Raw genomic sequence first — 16,778 nt, 5'->3', positions numbered from 1 at the left:
ATGACAGGGTTGTGCAACCCGTAGGCGGGACTTAATCCTAGTTGGCCTACCAGGTAAGTCAACTGTAACTCTACCAATCCTCAGCCTGACCAAACTATAACCTCTCCTAGGTATGGAACTGGTAACTACCTCGTCAAATTGGCCACCTCAACCTAGTCTTCTGGGGAGTCTGCAATCCCTCCAGGCACGGTTGACGGAAACCTTCCACACACTATATAAGATGTGTGGTTGCACTCTGATCTTGTAATAGCAACGGTACCGTGCTCTGATAACTAAATGTTTACTGAACTGATTCATCAGGGTCTAATACTATATAGTAGTGATATACATAATTATTTTACTATTTCATCATGATTACAAAATAACCATAACACTAAAAGCTAATCCTGAATATACTGTAATATATGTACTGTGTAAACTGTAATACCATAGTGTTATGGAAAATAATCATAACACCAAAAACTGATCTGAAATACTATAGTATCTGAGTTGTATAAAGTGTAATGACATGGTGTTGTGATTTTAGTATTTTGGAAAATCATGGTAATCTACATATGCTGTAAAATATCTATCTGTATAAACATTGTAATTCATACTCTTGTAAAATCTGATAAAACATATTTCTGCATAATAATATAAATCATATCAATTTGAAAATTGGATTGTTTTTGTCCTGTTCTGATAAGGTCTTATAATCATATTTATGCTTAGATACCATAAAACATAATAATCTGGAAACCGCATATTTCATATATTGTTCTAATACTGTCTCATGCCAGACAACTACATAAATAAATATCTCATATACTGCTACTGTATTTTTTGATATACAAATAATTTATGAATTGAATACTAATCTAGAAAATATATAATTTATAAATAAATATTATTACATTTCTAGCATAGCATATTTCCCTTATCTAGCTGGTTGGGAGGCTCGCCTCCAACTATATTCTCACTCTCACAGCATACTATCCGCAAAATCCTGAAATAATGTATATAATCCTATTTTCAATAAATCAACTAAATTTTTTGAACCTTCATACTCGTAATTTTCTAAACTATATTTTACCTGGGCTCCTAGAAGAATATCCACTGGGGTCTTCAGACCATGCTTGCAGGGTCCTAAAACACCCTAATCCTGAAAACATAATACCCTAGTTTTACTCCACAAAGCAACAATATATTCCCATACAACACAAAATCTAAATTTAGATAAGCCTAGTAATATTGAAAAATACTCAAATAATCAACTTACCCTGATTTTAGGATGGTGCCCAAGTTGGCCTAACCAATAATCTACTCCAGTAGATTTGAAGAGAATCTTCCCAGGAGTAGTGTGGTGGCTTTCGATCATTGAACCAACAAAGAACGAAGTCATAATCAAAGAAAGAAGGCGTAGGAGATGAACTTCTAGGGAGAGAAAGGTATTCCACACAAAATTTCTCGTTGAATCCTGAGTTTGGCATATTTATACACCTGGATTCGTCAACGAGACACATCACCTCATCGACGAGGTTAGGATGGGAGTTTGTCCACGAGCTCATTACCTTCATCAACGAACTTCAGACCCAACTTCACCACTCTCGATACATTTTTGTCAAAGAGACACGTGGCGTACAACGAACTAGTGAAAGAATTCGTCGACGAACCTTGCTTTGTCCCCTTTTTGAATTTCTTTTCCTTCCACCTATTTTCTCTCTCTTTATTATTTAATGGTTATAAATTTTCGGGTCTCTACACTTACTAAATGACTAATCCTACGATCTAAGGAAGAATTATTTCAAAGATTATGTAATTTGATTGTGTACCCATTCTTCCTTGGGTCCTAAGGGGTATGTTTTCTTGACTACCCATACCATCTTCCTTTCTTTGCCTCTTTCACCTCTAAAGGGGCAAGTATAATGGATGTAACCTTTCCTTCAACAATATAGGCATGTTTTGTTTGAGAGATTTGACTTGTTAATGCTATTTTTATGAAAATAATTATGACCATAGGATTTAGAAGATGAACTCGAATCCTTTTTGAAAAAGTTATTTCTTTTAGCTCCTAAAGATTTATTTGAGTTATCTTTTTCACTTGTAAATTTGCACAATATTATCTTAGTATAATATTCCAATTTTTTCTCTAAGCTAGTGATTTTTGACATCCTTTTCCTTTTCAAGAGTGGCATGAAATTCTTTTAAATCTTTTAATTCCTTTGCCAAACTTTCATTTTCATTTTTCAAAATCGTGTTCTTTTTAGACATCTTTACTAGAATCTTGTGAACCTTAAATAACTCTTTTTGTAGTTTCTAATAAGAGGGAATGCTTTCATCATAAGATTCATCATATGATTCATCACAGGATTCATTACATGAATCATTAAATGAAGTAGGAGAAGAGACGTGTACTTCTTCATCGTCTAATGCTATCAAGCAACAATCTGCTGCTTCTTGATCACTTGAGTCCAAATCATCCCAAGTGGTAGCCTTCTTCTCTTCGGTTCCTTCATATGTATATTCTAATTCTTCCCAAATTTCCTTTGCGCTTTGACAAGTCATGATTCTATTAAATTTATCAGTATCTAAAGCGCGGTATAATACATTCATGACTCTAAAATTGATTTGCAATAAATCAATGTCATTATCATTCATCTCATCATATAGTTTGGGAATTTCATTATTATTAACGATTTTCATTGGTACACAGTTCCCTTGAAAAATTACTCTCCAAGCTCTCCAATCCATTGTTTGGATGAAAACACTCATTCTTTATTTCCAAGAGGTGCAATTTACACCACAAAAAATTGGAGGCCTTGTGGAGGATTGACCTTCATCAAATGGGGATACACCTAGGTCGGTCATTTGATCTTTATGCAACTACTTGTTAGGTTATGTTGCAACCTAGGTTCTAATACCAATTAAAAGTTGAGTTGTAATTCCAAGAGGGGGGTGAATTGGATATTTTAAAATTTTATGCACGGAAGTTTAATAAATTTTAAAACTGATTTTACATGTTCTCTAACTTCTTAACAACAGTAGTATTCTCAAACGATAATCTTATCAATTTATATATCCTTAAGTTCTAAAGAGCATAATCTAAGATTTAAATATGAAACCAAACTACAAGATATTGACAATACTTACAGCAGATTAATATTGATAAAAATATGCTCAGCTACACAAACGTTTATGCTATAACTTGAATGAGTAATGAACCAATACAATAAAATTCCCAGCAAATAAGTAACAATACTCATAGCAATTTAATCACAATATTCACATATCAAAGTAAATATTCTTTCAAAATAAATGAGATAAGGGAGAGAGTGACGCCCGATTTTTTATAAGGTTCGGTAACCATGCCTACATCCTTGCCTCAAGGTACCCGTTATAAGGATTCACTAATCCCTCTTTCAATAGGTGGAGACACCTCTCTCCTTCAGTAAGAGGAGAAACCTCTCAAGCAAAAACAATCCTCTCTCTTGTCAATAACTCAATCACAGAGTCGTCAGTTTATCACAAACTAATAAAAATGGATTTGTATCAGCCCAAGTGTGCGTCTAAAGGGAGGGTGAATAGATGTTTTTTGCGGATAATAAGTTTTTCTACAAAACAAAAACTTTGGCAAGTTACAAGTGATTGATATCAAAATAAATGACGAAGTAAATAGCATAAGCAAGTAAAGAGATAAGGAAGAGAGAAGCTTAACACAATGATTTTAACGTGGTTCGGCACCTAGCCTACGTCCATACCTTGAGACCAACTCAAGGATTGCAAAATCCACTAATCAATCTCCTTTCAAGACGAAGAAACCTTTACACAAAGGGAACCAATCCCAGCTACTCACCAAGAGCTAAACCAAGGAGCTTACTAAGAACTTCCTTACCAATGGCTCACAAAGAACCTTCAAACATACAACGAATTAAAAGCAAGTAAAGATTACAAATGATGCCCCTTATTGAGCTGATGTTACAAATTGAACCTCACACTACTCTCTTTCAGCAAGTGATGAATAACAAGAACAAAGTGCACGAGAGCTTTGAGAAAAATGAAAACCCAGAATGAATGCTCCAACTAAATTTCTCAACAACCAATATTCAATCAATGTGTTTAATGAATGCCAATGGGTTATATTTATGGCCAAGGAGATGAGCAAGTCGCTAGCTAGCCGTTGGTCATTAATGGAGACAAGACAAAGCAAAAACTAGTCATTTCTCGAACATTTATTACAATATGTCACCGTTAGTTCATCGACGATTGACCTGCTCTCGTCGACGAGTCACTTGGGCTAAGACAACATAAATAGCTACTGGTTTCATTCATCAATGAGCCAAAATATGCTCATCAACGAGTCAGTCACTTCTCGTCGACGAGTCCCTTGTATTCGTCGACTAGTCTCTCGTGTAGATCCTCATGTAAGGCTACTGGATTCTATGGTCGAAGAGTAATATGCACTAGTCAATGAGCCACCTATTTTTCTCACTAAAAAAGCCTCTAAGTAAGGTGGCCTACGCAAGGACAAGTGCCAATGAGTTATATTAAATCTAAAGATGCTTTAGGCTTGTCCAAATGAGGTCTAAATGAGTGTAAGATATCTTGTTTGATAAAACCAAGTTTGAATGCTCGTTTGACATCTTGTGCACTTAGCATGACTCGGTATGCATGTGAAAACATATTTTTATGTCCTATACTAACATGAACAATATGCATATGCATGTCTCATCTCTTATGAAGTATTCTTGCCATCATCACACGCACAAGAGTTACAAGATGATCGTACCTCAGACACAACCCAACATACATGTAAACAAAAACAAGTCTTCATATAAACTCTGGTTGGTTGTGCTTAAGATTTTCAATGAGTATGCTTTGCTTGGGTATTGTTCTGTATACCTAAACTAACTTGAGAAAGTAGATTAGTTAACCTGAGGGTCACTAATGAGTTGTTATCATAAAAACTTACTGGAATGGGAAACCTTAGCCACTAAGGCTAACAATTTGTACAAAGAAAAACTCTCCAACCTGAGTGGATTTGTATACAATAAGCACTATAATACTCTTAAAAGATATTTTCTAAGAAGCTCAAAGAGATAGGCTCAGTTTTTTGGGTTTTGAAAGCTTTGAACTTTGAAAGAATAACACAAAAAATCAATTTCAGCAAGAACGGCGCCTGGCAGGATTTTTCAATGTAAATCAATGTGTTCTCATTACCTTAAAATGATTAGGGTTGGCTATTTATAGTTAGGTTTGAATTATAGCCATTTGTGCATGTTTTGGTAACATTATATTTTAAAATCGAAAAGATTTCTTGCTATTTGTGAAACTTTATCGCGCGCTTTGGTCGACTAAACTTTGTGTTCAGTTGCATGAACTAACACTATCTAAAACTTTAACAATGGCAGTAGCCATTCAGTCGACTGAACTTGTGGTTCAGTCGCCCGAACTCTCTGATGCCAAACCAGTTTGTTCAGACTCTTGTATTTGGTCAACTAAGAATAAGCCTTAGGCACCCAAACATCCTGAAATTAAATATTCTTTATACTTTTTATTCCAAAAAATGATTTTTAACCATTTGAAACAACATTTAGACTTTGTTAAAAAAAAAATTCCAACTCTTTAAAAATGTATCTATGTCTAAGTAATTTACCTAAGAGCTTTATAACAAAAACCAACTAAGAAGTACTTACATGAAACCTAGTTTACAATACACATGATAAACAAACTAGGTTTTCATATCCTTAAGTTTGATCTTCATCCAAGTTTTTCTTCAATAGTCATATTTCATTTATTTTTGTTCTTTATGGCTTTCCAATATTCATATTTAATTATGCTTTTAAAATGTAATATCTATAAATATACTTGATAGCACAATTAGATGCCTTGATTTGTCACTATTAAAATGTGATTAAACCTCATTAGGCCAATAAGAAATACCTTGCAGTTATTGCCTGAAATCATCGATGGTTATACCCCAAACTGTCGATGGTTATACCCCAAATCATCGACGGTTACACCCTAATTCATCGACGGTTTACTCTCCATGGTTGCACCCTACATCTCTCTTTGGGTCCCTCGCTTCATGGTGCTTTCCTCAGTACATATGTTCCACTCAAAATATAAGCCACATCCCCAACAAAAACGGCCAAAAAAGAACAATACATACGTAAGAGGAAACAAAATCACATATGAAACATATATACACATGATATGATGTTGGCCTTACAAGACTTAACATCCTGTTTTGATGCTAACAAACAAGTGAAACTTAACGTATTTGGTTAAGTAATGTCTTTTCAGGACTCAATGATGAATGCAAGGTTAAAGAATTCATGAAAGCTTGTACTTCAAAGAAGGATGATCATAAGAAGCTTAAGGCATGGATTCAAAGATGACATAATAGAGCTTGAAGATAATGAGAACAATGCATATTAAAGTGAACTTGCTAAAAGCCTAAAGTATTTTGAAAGCTTGAAGAAAAGATGGACTCAAAGTAAGGACATACATGAAGACTTCAAGAGTTGAAGGGTTTAAGCTTGAAGAAAAGATGGACTCAAAGTAAGGACATACATGAAGACTTCAAGAGTTTAAGGGTTTAAGAGTCTTAAGGAAGTCTCTATGTAAGTACTTCATGTAATACTCAATATAAATTGAATTGAAGCTCATTAAGAACAAGAAACTTGAATTGAAGCTCATTAAGAACAAGAAAGTAAGAAACCAATTATGAAGACCTTAAAATATGTTTCCTTAAATTAAAATAATAAAAGGTCTCAAATAAGAAGAGGTTTTCAAAGTTAAAATTAGTTTTCTAGAAGCCAGGTGACTGCCCAACTCAACCAGGTGACTGCTAATTTTAAGAATTTAAAATATGGCAAACAGTAGGGTCCCAGGTGACTGCCAGGAACTTGCCAGGTGACTGGTGGTCAAGCCAAGCACCTGCCTGTGCTTTGGCAGGTGACTACCTACCTTTTGAGTTTCAAGATTGAACTATGGCAGGCGACTGACAGATCATGGTAGGCAACTGCCACTCGAACAATGTTTTAAAAATTCCAACGGGCATATTTTTAATTTTGGTTTCTTGAGTACTACTCTTTTCAAGAACTTGGTCCATACTCGAAGAAAACTTGGGGGATAAGGTATTAATTTTTAAACATATATAAATAACCCCTAATACAAGGATTTTATTAACCAAGAAAATTTCTCAGCAATCAAGAATTTTCAAAGTGCTCTAAGTCTCTCTTGTTCACATCTTACTTTTACTACTGAGTTGCTATTGATCCTAACTACGAATTTGTGTCTTCAAAGTCTAAATATTTCAATCCAAAGAAGATAAATTCGGTGATTTAATCCAATCGAGCTTCAATTTCTTTATATTGAATTGCATTGAAAGTATATAGTTTTGAAATTGTACTAATCTGCTCTTTAAGAGAGTATACTTGTACGCAGCTTGTATCTTGTGTTTTATTGTAGATCTTTAATGTTCCAAGGTGTTTGGATCATTGGTTAAGCATGTGGATATCACTTAGAGAGGCGGGCTCTAGCCTAATTGAAGGAGTGACCGAACGAGAGCATATCGTTTGGAGAGGCGGGCTCTAGCCTAATCAAAGGAGTGTTGTGTAACAGTATTGTTCCACCCGACAAAGGAATTGGTTTTAGTGAATCCTTTGGTGGTTTGCCAAAGGCGAGGATGTAGGCTAGGGATAAGCCGAACATCGTAAAAACTCGGCCTCATTCTTTCTTTCCCTTACTCTTTATTTTCAGCACATATAAAACTGCGTGGATGATTCATATTTATTAATCATATAAACAATGTGGATTGGATATTAAATAAACTAAAGATTAATTTGTTTATGGGCTTGCGGAAACTGAAAGGAAGTACGTTGGTTGATCAATAATTTGCAAAAACCATAAGGGAGTACGTTGATTGGTCAATACCTAAAACCTATTAACTAAAGATTTATTTGAAATCTGAATCTTGGAAAGGGTGTTGGATTTTATATTGTACATTATATTGAAGAAGCAAATCCATTAATAACAGGGTTTTATATCAGCAAGCATATATTATCATTATCTACAGGGCTTGGTTCAAATTCATATCCACAGAGCTTATACAAACAAACAACCATCTTAAGTTCTTACATTATTAAAGTGTTGTATACTTTAATCTTGGTTTGGTTGTTTGCTTTCAAATTGTTTGGTTGATTGATTACTTGAATGATTGAATGTTTGTGTGGTTGGGGATTAAATAAAGAAATAAGTTTTTGCTGAAAGTTTGAAAAATCAACAAGAAGTTAAGAATTCCTAAAAAAATTTAAAAGAAAATTTTTAAAACCCAATTCACCCCCCCCCCTCTTGGGACTACACCTTAGTTTTCATATGACATCTAAAAAAAACACACACACACTCACACATACACAAGAAAACACACTAACATACACAAATGTAACTCGACTCTTATATGTCCCTAATGGAGTGTAAAAAATCTTTCAAAGTTGAGCCCCTAACCTTTGGTGCCAACAATTAGAGATTGAAAGTTGAGAAAAGAGGCAAAACAACGAGGACTGGTCAACTAGTCTACCAATCAGCCTATTTCATTTTAAAATTAAAGAGCAAATTTACTACTTTATTTTGATACCTTTAAAAATAAGAAGAAAAGTGAAAAGGATAAAGAGCGGTAGAAGGGTGGTCAACCGCTTGCAAAAAAATTTTGAATTTTTTTTTTTTTTTTTTTTTTTTTTTTTTTTTTTGAAAACATTTTTGTCGTCCCAGTACATGAATAAATATAATTCATATGATTTATGCAAAGGAATTAACTTCACGAAGATCCCATTACTTTATTATTTCTCTATTTTTATTTATTTATAGAAAGAAAAGAAAAAGAAAAATCATGCACAAATGACTTTGGAAAATGGTTTATTTCTTAAGAATCAAACTAGACTTCTCTCTCTTTTGAGAGATAAGCAGCCTACATACCCATTTCTAGGATCAAGTCTATTGTTTATGGTGTGACTCTTATACTTGGAGTTTCATAAACAAGGGAAGGAAGAAGAACATGGAGGGGCTACACAGCAAGCACTTGTCAACAAGTGCCCTGAGCTTGTCGATGAGTAGATACCGAGAGTCATAATTTCTTAGAATTGAAGACTCCTCGACAAGATTATGGACACATCGACGAGTGGTCTTCTTCGTATCGTCGACGAATCCTTGTACTCGTCGACAAGTGTGGCATCATCCGTGAAGAGAAACTCAAATTTTGAATTTGGACGTTATGGTAGTTGGTTATTTGGATGGAAACCACCGAGAAACTTCTATTTATGCATTTCTGAATGTATTTTGTTTATGGAGAACTTTGTAAGACTAGTGTATTGTTGTTCTTCACATTATAGTGAATATTGAGTGTCATTTGCTTTATTCTTATGTGATAAATTGTTGTTTCTCATCCATATTGGTTGTGTGTTGTTGAGGCTTGGTGATTTGTTGTAAGTTTACATCTTCCGCTGAGTGTGTGTGTATCCCATACTCAATTAAAATCACAAAAAATTGGTATTAGAGCGATTGTTGTTATGGCATCAGGATCATCTTCTGCAAGATTTGACGTTGTCAAATTTGATGGAGTTGGAAACTTTGGTTTGTGGTAGAGGAGAGTAAAGGATATCCTTGTGCAACAGGGAATGACTAGGGCTCTACTTGGTGCTCAATCAGTTGGAATGAATGAGGCAACATGGAGAGAATTGGAAGCAAAGTCCGTTTCTACAATACACTTGTGTTTGGCCAATGAAGTTCTCTATCATGTGATGGAGAGAATTCTCCAACGGCTGTGTGGCAAAAGCTTGAAAGCTGGTATATATCTAAATCCTTGTCGAACAAACTTTTTCTTAAGAAAAGATTGTATTGGCTTAAGATGGTTGAGGGTTCGGATTTGAACCAACATATCAACATTTTTAATCAAATTATGAGTGATTTGGGACGTGTTGAAATTGCATTTAAGGAGAAAGATAAAGCATTGATGCTATTAAATTCCTTTCCTACATCTCAAACTTATGAAAATTTGGTTACAACTCTTACATAGGGAAAAGATAATATGAATTTGGAAGAAGTGACAAGTGCATTGCTTGGTTTTCATCAAAGACTGGTGATTAGCAATGAAGCTTCACATGGTGAATGATTTGTTGTAAAAGGTAATCAAGAACATGGGAGACGTAAGTCCCAAGGAAAATCTTGGTTGTAGTCCAGGAAGAAGAAGAAGGACGTGAAATGCTTTAAGTGCGGTGAAATCAGGAACATAAGGTCAGAATGTCCGGAGTGGAAGAAAGGGAATTCTGAAAATTAGCAAGGTTCATCAAAATCTGCGTGTGTAGTGGAAGGAGATTCAAAATACAATGATGGAGATATGTTGTGTATTTCATCGAGTTTGGAGTGCCTCACAGAAGACTTTTGGATTCTAGATACCGAATGCTCTTATCATATGACAGCTAATAGAAAATGGTTTGACACCTACAAGTTAGTCAATACTGGTTGTGTTTTGATGGGAAATAATATTTCATGCAAAATACTTGGTATTAGAGATGTAAAATTAAAAATGTATGATGGTGTTGTAAGAACTATATATGATGTAAGGCATGTGGAGGGTCTAGGAAAGAGTGTTATTTCATTGGGTATTTTAGACTGTAACAATTATAGTTATGAGTCTGAAAAAGGAGAAATGAAGGTGTGTGAAGGCGATTTGATAGTAATGAAAGGAGAAAAGATAGAGGGAAATATCTATGTACTGCAGGGTGTTACAGTTGTAGGTGGAGATGCAGCCATTGAATCTGAATCAGTTACTTCGTGGTATATGCAGTTGAAGTATATGGGTGACTACATATATTCAAATGTTTGGGAATTGATGATGATAGCATCAAATGAGAGACATATGTATTTTTTGAGTTTATCACGAAGGGTCTTGGTGTAATTCATGCAGTGGCTGAGGTGGAGAACTAGACCAGGAGAGAAATCCTTATGTTAGACATAGGGGACTGAGTATGCTGGTTTCGTTCAAGAAGTTTTGTGAGTAGGGCAGGTTATATGCAGCGCTTATAGGGTACTTCTTGGTGAAGTCAATGAGTATGGCACATTTCTCGAGTAATTGATTGCCAAAGGTATCGCTAGATGGGAAAGTTGCAAGTGAACTGTGGGCATGTTTTGTGGTAGACTACTCGGTTGTGAGTGGATGCCCACTGGTGCACTATTCTAGTGATGGAGGATCTAGGCTTGGTTTTTTGTCCAGACACTACCTCTTTCTTTATTCACTAAGAAAGGAGGGTACAAGTTGGGTGATCCTGTGGCAAACAAAGGGGTGATCAAGGACATGGATTTTTATTGATAAAGTCATGGGGCAGCATACTCAGGTAAAGGAAGAGAAATAGAAATGCCAGAAAACTTCGACAGCAGCAATCATATTATTCAGATGGAGTTAGGGACTCAGGGCAGAAATGTGGGGAGTTCTAACTCAGGTTAACAATATCATAGGTTAAATGAGCTTGTGATGTAGGTGGAGCTACAGACTTAGGGCAGAGATCGCATTGGTCATATTGTAGGAAGTTTTAGCTCAAGAGATCCGCAGAATCACGATAAGCTCATGTGCACTATCAGACCACCACTCAAGTGTGTGAAGTGGTGAGGCTTCCAATATGGAAGAGGGTGATAAGATGCTATGGAGTGATATGTTTGTTGTGTATGAATGACATGTTATTAGCTGGAAATGCTTTAACTGAGGCTTTAATTAGTTGGAAACTCTGTTGAAAGGTTTTGGCATGAATGTGTTGGGTACGTCCAAGATGGGTCATGGTTTGTTGATTCACATGGACAAAGTTAAAGGGAGATTGGTATTATCTCAAGGTGGCTTTGTGGACGGAACCGTAGGGAGACTTCATTTGTCGTCTCAAAGGGGTTCTATGGAGAATCATTGTGAAATGTCTACCGCTCGATACCCAAGGACAGGCTGGGACGTTCGGGATATGTCAAAGGTCCTCCATAATTGTGTAAATGGGGTGTTTCAGCAAGCAACAGAGTGGACCGTCAGTTGTGAGATTGGTTGAAGACTATGCAGGGGGCTTTGGCAATATAAGGCTTGCAGCAGCGTTTGTTTACTGTTGTTGGAAGGCTTTGTTAAAAGCCTAGGGTGAAATCTTCTAGTGATGAATCTACAACTGCATCGAGGTTGATGGTAGAAAGCTGCCATCAGTAAGTTCAAGCAGTATTGCGGACTTGGTATTTGTCTCCAAGTGTTAGAAAGGAGGCATAACCCAACTAGGTGATTCAAGTTCAAGGTGGAATAGTTCATATGTTTTTCAATATTCTCCTAAGGGGGAGTATAATCGCCAAGGTGGAGATTGTTGTTTATGGTGTGGCTCTTATACTTTGAGTTTCATAAACAAGGGAAGGAAGAAGAACATGGAGGCGTTGCACAACAGGCACTCATCGACCAGTGCCCAAAGCTCGTCGATGAGTAGATACCGAGAGTCAAAATTTCCCAAAATTGAAGACTCATTGACGAGAGTATGGACACATCAATGAGTGGTCTTCTTCGTATCGTCAACAAATCCTTGTACTTGTCAACGAGTGTCGCCTAGGCCGCAAAGAGAAATTCAAAATTTGAATTTGGACATTATGGTAGTTGTGTATTTGGAGGGAAACCTCCAAGAAACTTCTATTTATGTATTTCTGAATGTATTTTGTTTATAGAGAACTTTGTAAGACTAGTGTATTTTTGTTCTTCACATTATAGTAAATATTGAGTGTCATTTGCTTTATTCTTATGTGATAAACTGTTGTTTCTCATCCATATTAGTTGTGTGTTGTTGAGGCCTGGTGATTTGTTGCAAGTTTACATCTTCCACTGAGTGTGTGTGTATCCTATACTCAATTAAAATCACAGCAAAGTCTACCATAGTTCACAAAAACATTTTTAAGAAAAACATTCTAGTGAAATTTTAAAATTTTATAGAAAAATTAAATTCAAGTTTCTTTTCAAAACATCTAATTTTTAGGAAAACCCTTTGATTTTTTTTATTTCTAAATTATGGATAAATACTTTTGAATCTCTTATTTAAGAAATTTGAAAAAGAACCCCACAAAAAACCTTTGAAAACTCACTAGAAACAACCTTGAAACTCATTTGAAATCTCTAATTTTTAGAAAAATCAAGTTTAACTCCCAATTGAGTTTATGATTTGAAGACTACATCACTTTTGATCGATCACTGTGTTCTATGATCCCTAATCACTTATAATGTTTGGTTCAATGTTGTGTTCTATGATTCTTGATCGCTAGGTGTTATGTCTAACTATTGTGTTAGATCACACTATTTTCATGATTGAAACAAATTATTCTTGCCAATTTATTTCTTGCAATTGCAATGTTATTGTTCCTATTCTATTTCATCCTTATGATATCAATTTTTGTACCATCTATCAAAGTTATTGGGTTTAGTCCATGTCTCCTAACACCAATTGAAAGGGTTGTTATATCTTGGTGGTGGATATTAACAAACCTTCTACACTGATTTGAAGGGGAGAAATCTACCCTAAGGCTAGTGCTATGCATGCCTTTTTTATTTTTCTACATCCAGATTTTAGTTTACCTTTTCCAACTCATATAGTTCAATTGAAGATTATGTTAGTAGTGATTTACTAGTTTCAAGTGTGGCAGCATTACTTGGTTGAGCCAAAGATTATGGTAAGGGGGATAGCTCAGCTACAAGCCACTTCTTTACACAACCTAAGGTATTCCCAAAAAAATTTCAACGGCAAGAGTTCCTAGAAAATTTTTATTTCTTCTTCAAGCACAAGGTGCAAATGACCAAGCAAAAAGTCTGAGCTTGCAGCCCTTTAAATGATTTATGCTTATTCTTGGTATTAATTAGTTATTTGGGTTGCTATGGTTTTTGTAGTTATCTATAGTTATGTCCTATACCATTATGATAAGAGTCCAATCCCAATCTATTCATCTACATTGGTAGATTTTACAATAATGTTCTTCCAAGTGTTTGGTCATATGAAGATTATTAGTGTCATGATCTTGAGATCCTTTTACTTTGGGAAGGAGGATCTCAATTTGCAAGTTATTTTTGATATGGTAATTTTTGTTGTGGAAAAGGTTTGGTATGACAATGTCTCATCTAAAACCTATAGGAAATGTGCAATGTATTTATACAATCCTAAAATAGATTATTAGAATTCTCTAATGAGCTTGATATGAAGGTTTATACTTCATAGAGAGAGAGAGAGAGAGAGAGAGAGAGAGAGAGAGAGAGAGAGAGAGAGAGAGAGAGAGAGAGAGAGAGAGAGAGAGAGAGCATATTTGACATTGTTTTTCAATGTGCGAGTGATTTCTTTCTTCAAAATCATAATCAAAGAATTGAAAGGAAACTGGCATAAACCTTTTTGCTATAATTGAGTAGTTATTCTTATTAAATGATATGAGAGTTGGTGTAAGATTTACCAAATTTTTTTTTTTTTAATTATTTATGGTACAACTCTTTTTTTTTCTCATGAATTATATAACATTGGATAGGTTATTAAAATATTCACATAATAAATTTTTAAGTGCATGTCTTTTTAAGTTCATGATATTTAATACTTATAAATATATATTTTAGATACAAAAATCTAAAATTTATATTTCTTAAATAACAAACATCAAAAGGCATACAAAGTGGAGTTTTTTCTCGTTTTACCTTTATTTTAAAATAAATATAAGTAAAAATACCCTTATTTGGAAAATAGTTCTCACATGACTTATGACGTAATCTCGACGCGTGGTTTTACGAGATTTTTTTAAACAAATTCGTTGGTACCAAGCAACGAGATTTTTATTGGAATTGATTAAAGGGTCAGGACAGTTAAGACGTTGACACGTGGCAAGCAAATCTCGCTGGACCATCAAGCAAGATTTGCCTAAAAATTAGAGCGGAGTATTAGTATTTAATGCAAAAATCCATGTATGCAGTATTGGAAGAAATGTGAGGGAAAGAATGATAATTAGGAGTCCAAACAGAAGAAGGAAAAACAGAAAAAAAATGTAAAGAGACTTGCAAAATGTCTCTATCACATTTGAATCCATTCCTTTATGAGTTTTTACATTTCATTTATGATGTTATGTCCATCTTCAGAGAGAGAGAGAGAGAGAGAGGTATTGTTTGTATAGAATAAAGTCAAACTAGATGGGAAGGGTGTACATTCATGCAAAGAAAGATTCGCAATATCAAGAAAAATACAATACAACGCATGATTTGATATGATATGATAGTAGCCCTCCACCGTTCTTCAAGTCCCCAAGGGGCACCCTCCACGCACCTTTTGTTTTCTTTTTTTCTTATATATATATGATTATATGTTTTAAAAATATTAAATGACACCAACTCGAGCATGAATAATATTTAATAGGTCTCATTTGTTTCATTTACTTAGAGGTGGCAAAAATGAACTAGCAAGTCGAGTTTGAAAGGGTCATAAGTGGGGAGGCGAATGGGGAAATGGTTTTATTATCAAACTGGTTTTAGGATTGAGACAAAGCAAAGTTAGGGTTTTTGACTTTGTTAAAAAAAAAAGTAAGCATTTTCTGTATAACCCCAAAAAAGTTATGTATTACGGATTTTGAATAAATAGGATATTTTTAATTTATGTATTATGGATTTTGAATAAATAGGAAAATTTTAATTTATAAAATTATAAAATTTTTAATTATAAAATAAATCCTGTGTTTATTTATTTTTAAATAAATTTAAAACTACTAATAACAAAATTTTTAAAAAAGTTATGCATTACAAATTTTGAATAAAAAATAACTAATTTTATATAAAATAATAATAATTAAATTTATTAATTATTATAATTTAATTCACATATTTCCATGCATGTAACCATTTTTATTTTAAATTTTGCTATCATTTCTCCGCTCAGCCCACCCGTTTGCATGCATGTAACCCTTTTTAAATTATAATATGTGAAATATATGATTATCATAAAAATAAATAATGTTAAATCACATGAGGCATGTGTCATTACGGCTTCACGTGTCAACAATCAAGTAAATTAGGGGTGGCAGAGCAAGTCGTAACTCGGCGGGTGATCAATGACCCACCCTTTTAAATCAAGTTCGAGTTTAGTTGAAGATGACCCGTTTATAAACGGGCTAGGCGAGTTTGAGTTGACTACCAACCGAATGACCCATTTAATTTGATGTATATGTATATTACATTAAAAAAAATATTAATTAAATAGACGTACTATTTTCTACATTTTATGTTTTTTGTTAAGATATTAATAAATAAATAAAAGTGTCACTTTATTTGAAATTTTTTAAAAAATTAAAAATAAATAAATTATATTTTAAAACATATTCTTAACAGGTACTCATTTATTAAAAGGACGAGTTTAGATTTATATGTTAGTCATCCATTAATAAACGGATCAATTCGAACCCGAATCCGTTTAACGACCCACTTATGACCCGTTCAAACTCGACTTGCTAGTCCATTTTTACCACCCCTAAGTAAATGAAACAAATGATACTCTTTCAATATTGTTCATGTTCGAGTTAGTGTCATTTAATATTTTTAAAACATATAATCATATATATATCAAAAATAAAAATAAAAATAAAAAGGTGTATGAAGGGTGCTCCTTGAGGACTTGAAGAACAGTGGAGGGCTACTATCATATCATATCAAATCATGTGCTGCATTTTTCTTGATATTGCCAATCTTTTTTTGTGTGAATGTATACTCTGTCCACCCAGTTGGCTTTATTCTACCC

Source organism: Malania oleifera, chromosome 1 (assembly GCF_029873635.1).
Source record: "Malania oleifera isolate guangnan ecotype guangnan chromosome 1, ASM2987363v1, whole genome shotgun sequence".
Lineage (NCBI taxonomy): Eukaryota > Viridiplantae > Streptophyta > Magnoliopsida > Santalales > Ximeniaceae > Malania > Malania oleifera.
Note: the sequence above shows the minus strand (reverse complement) of the source record.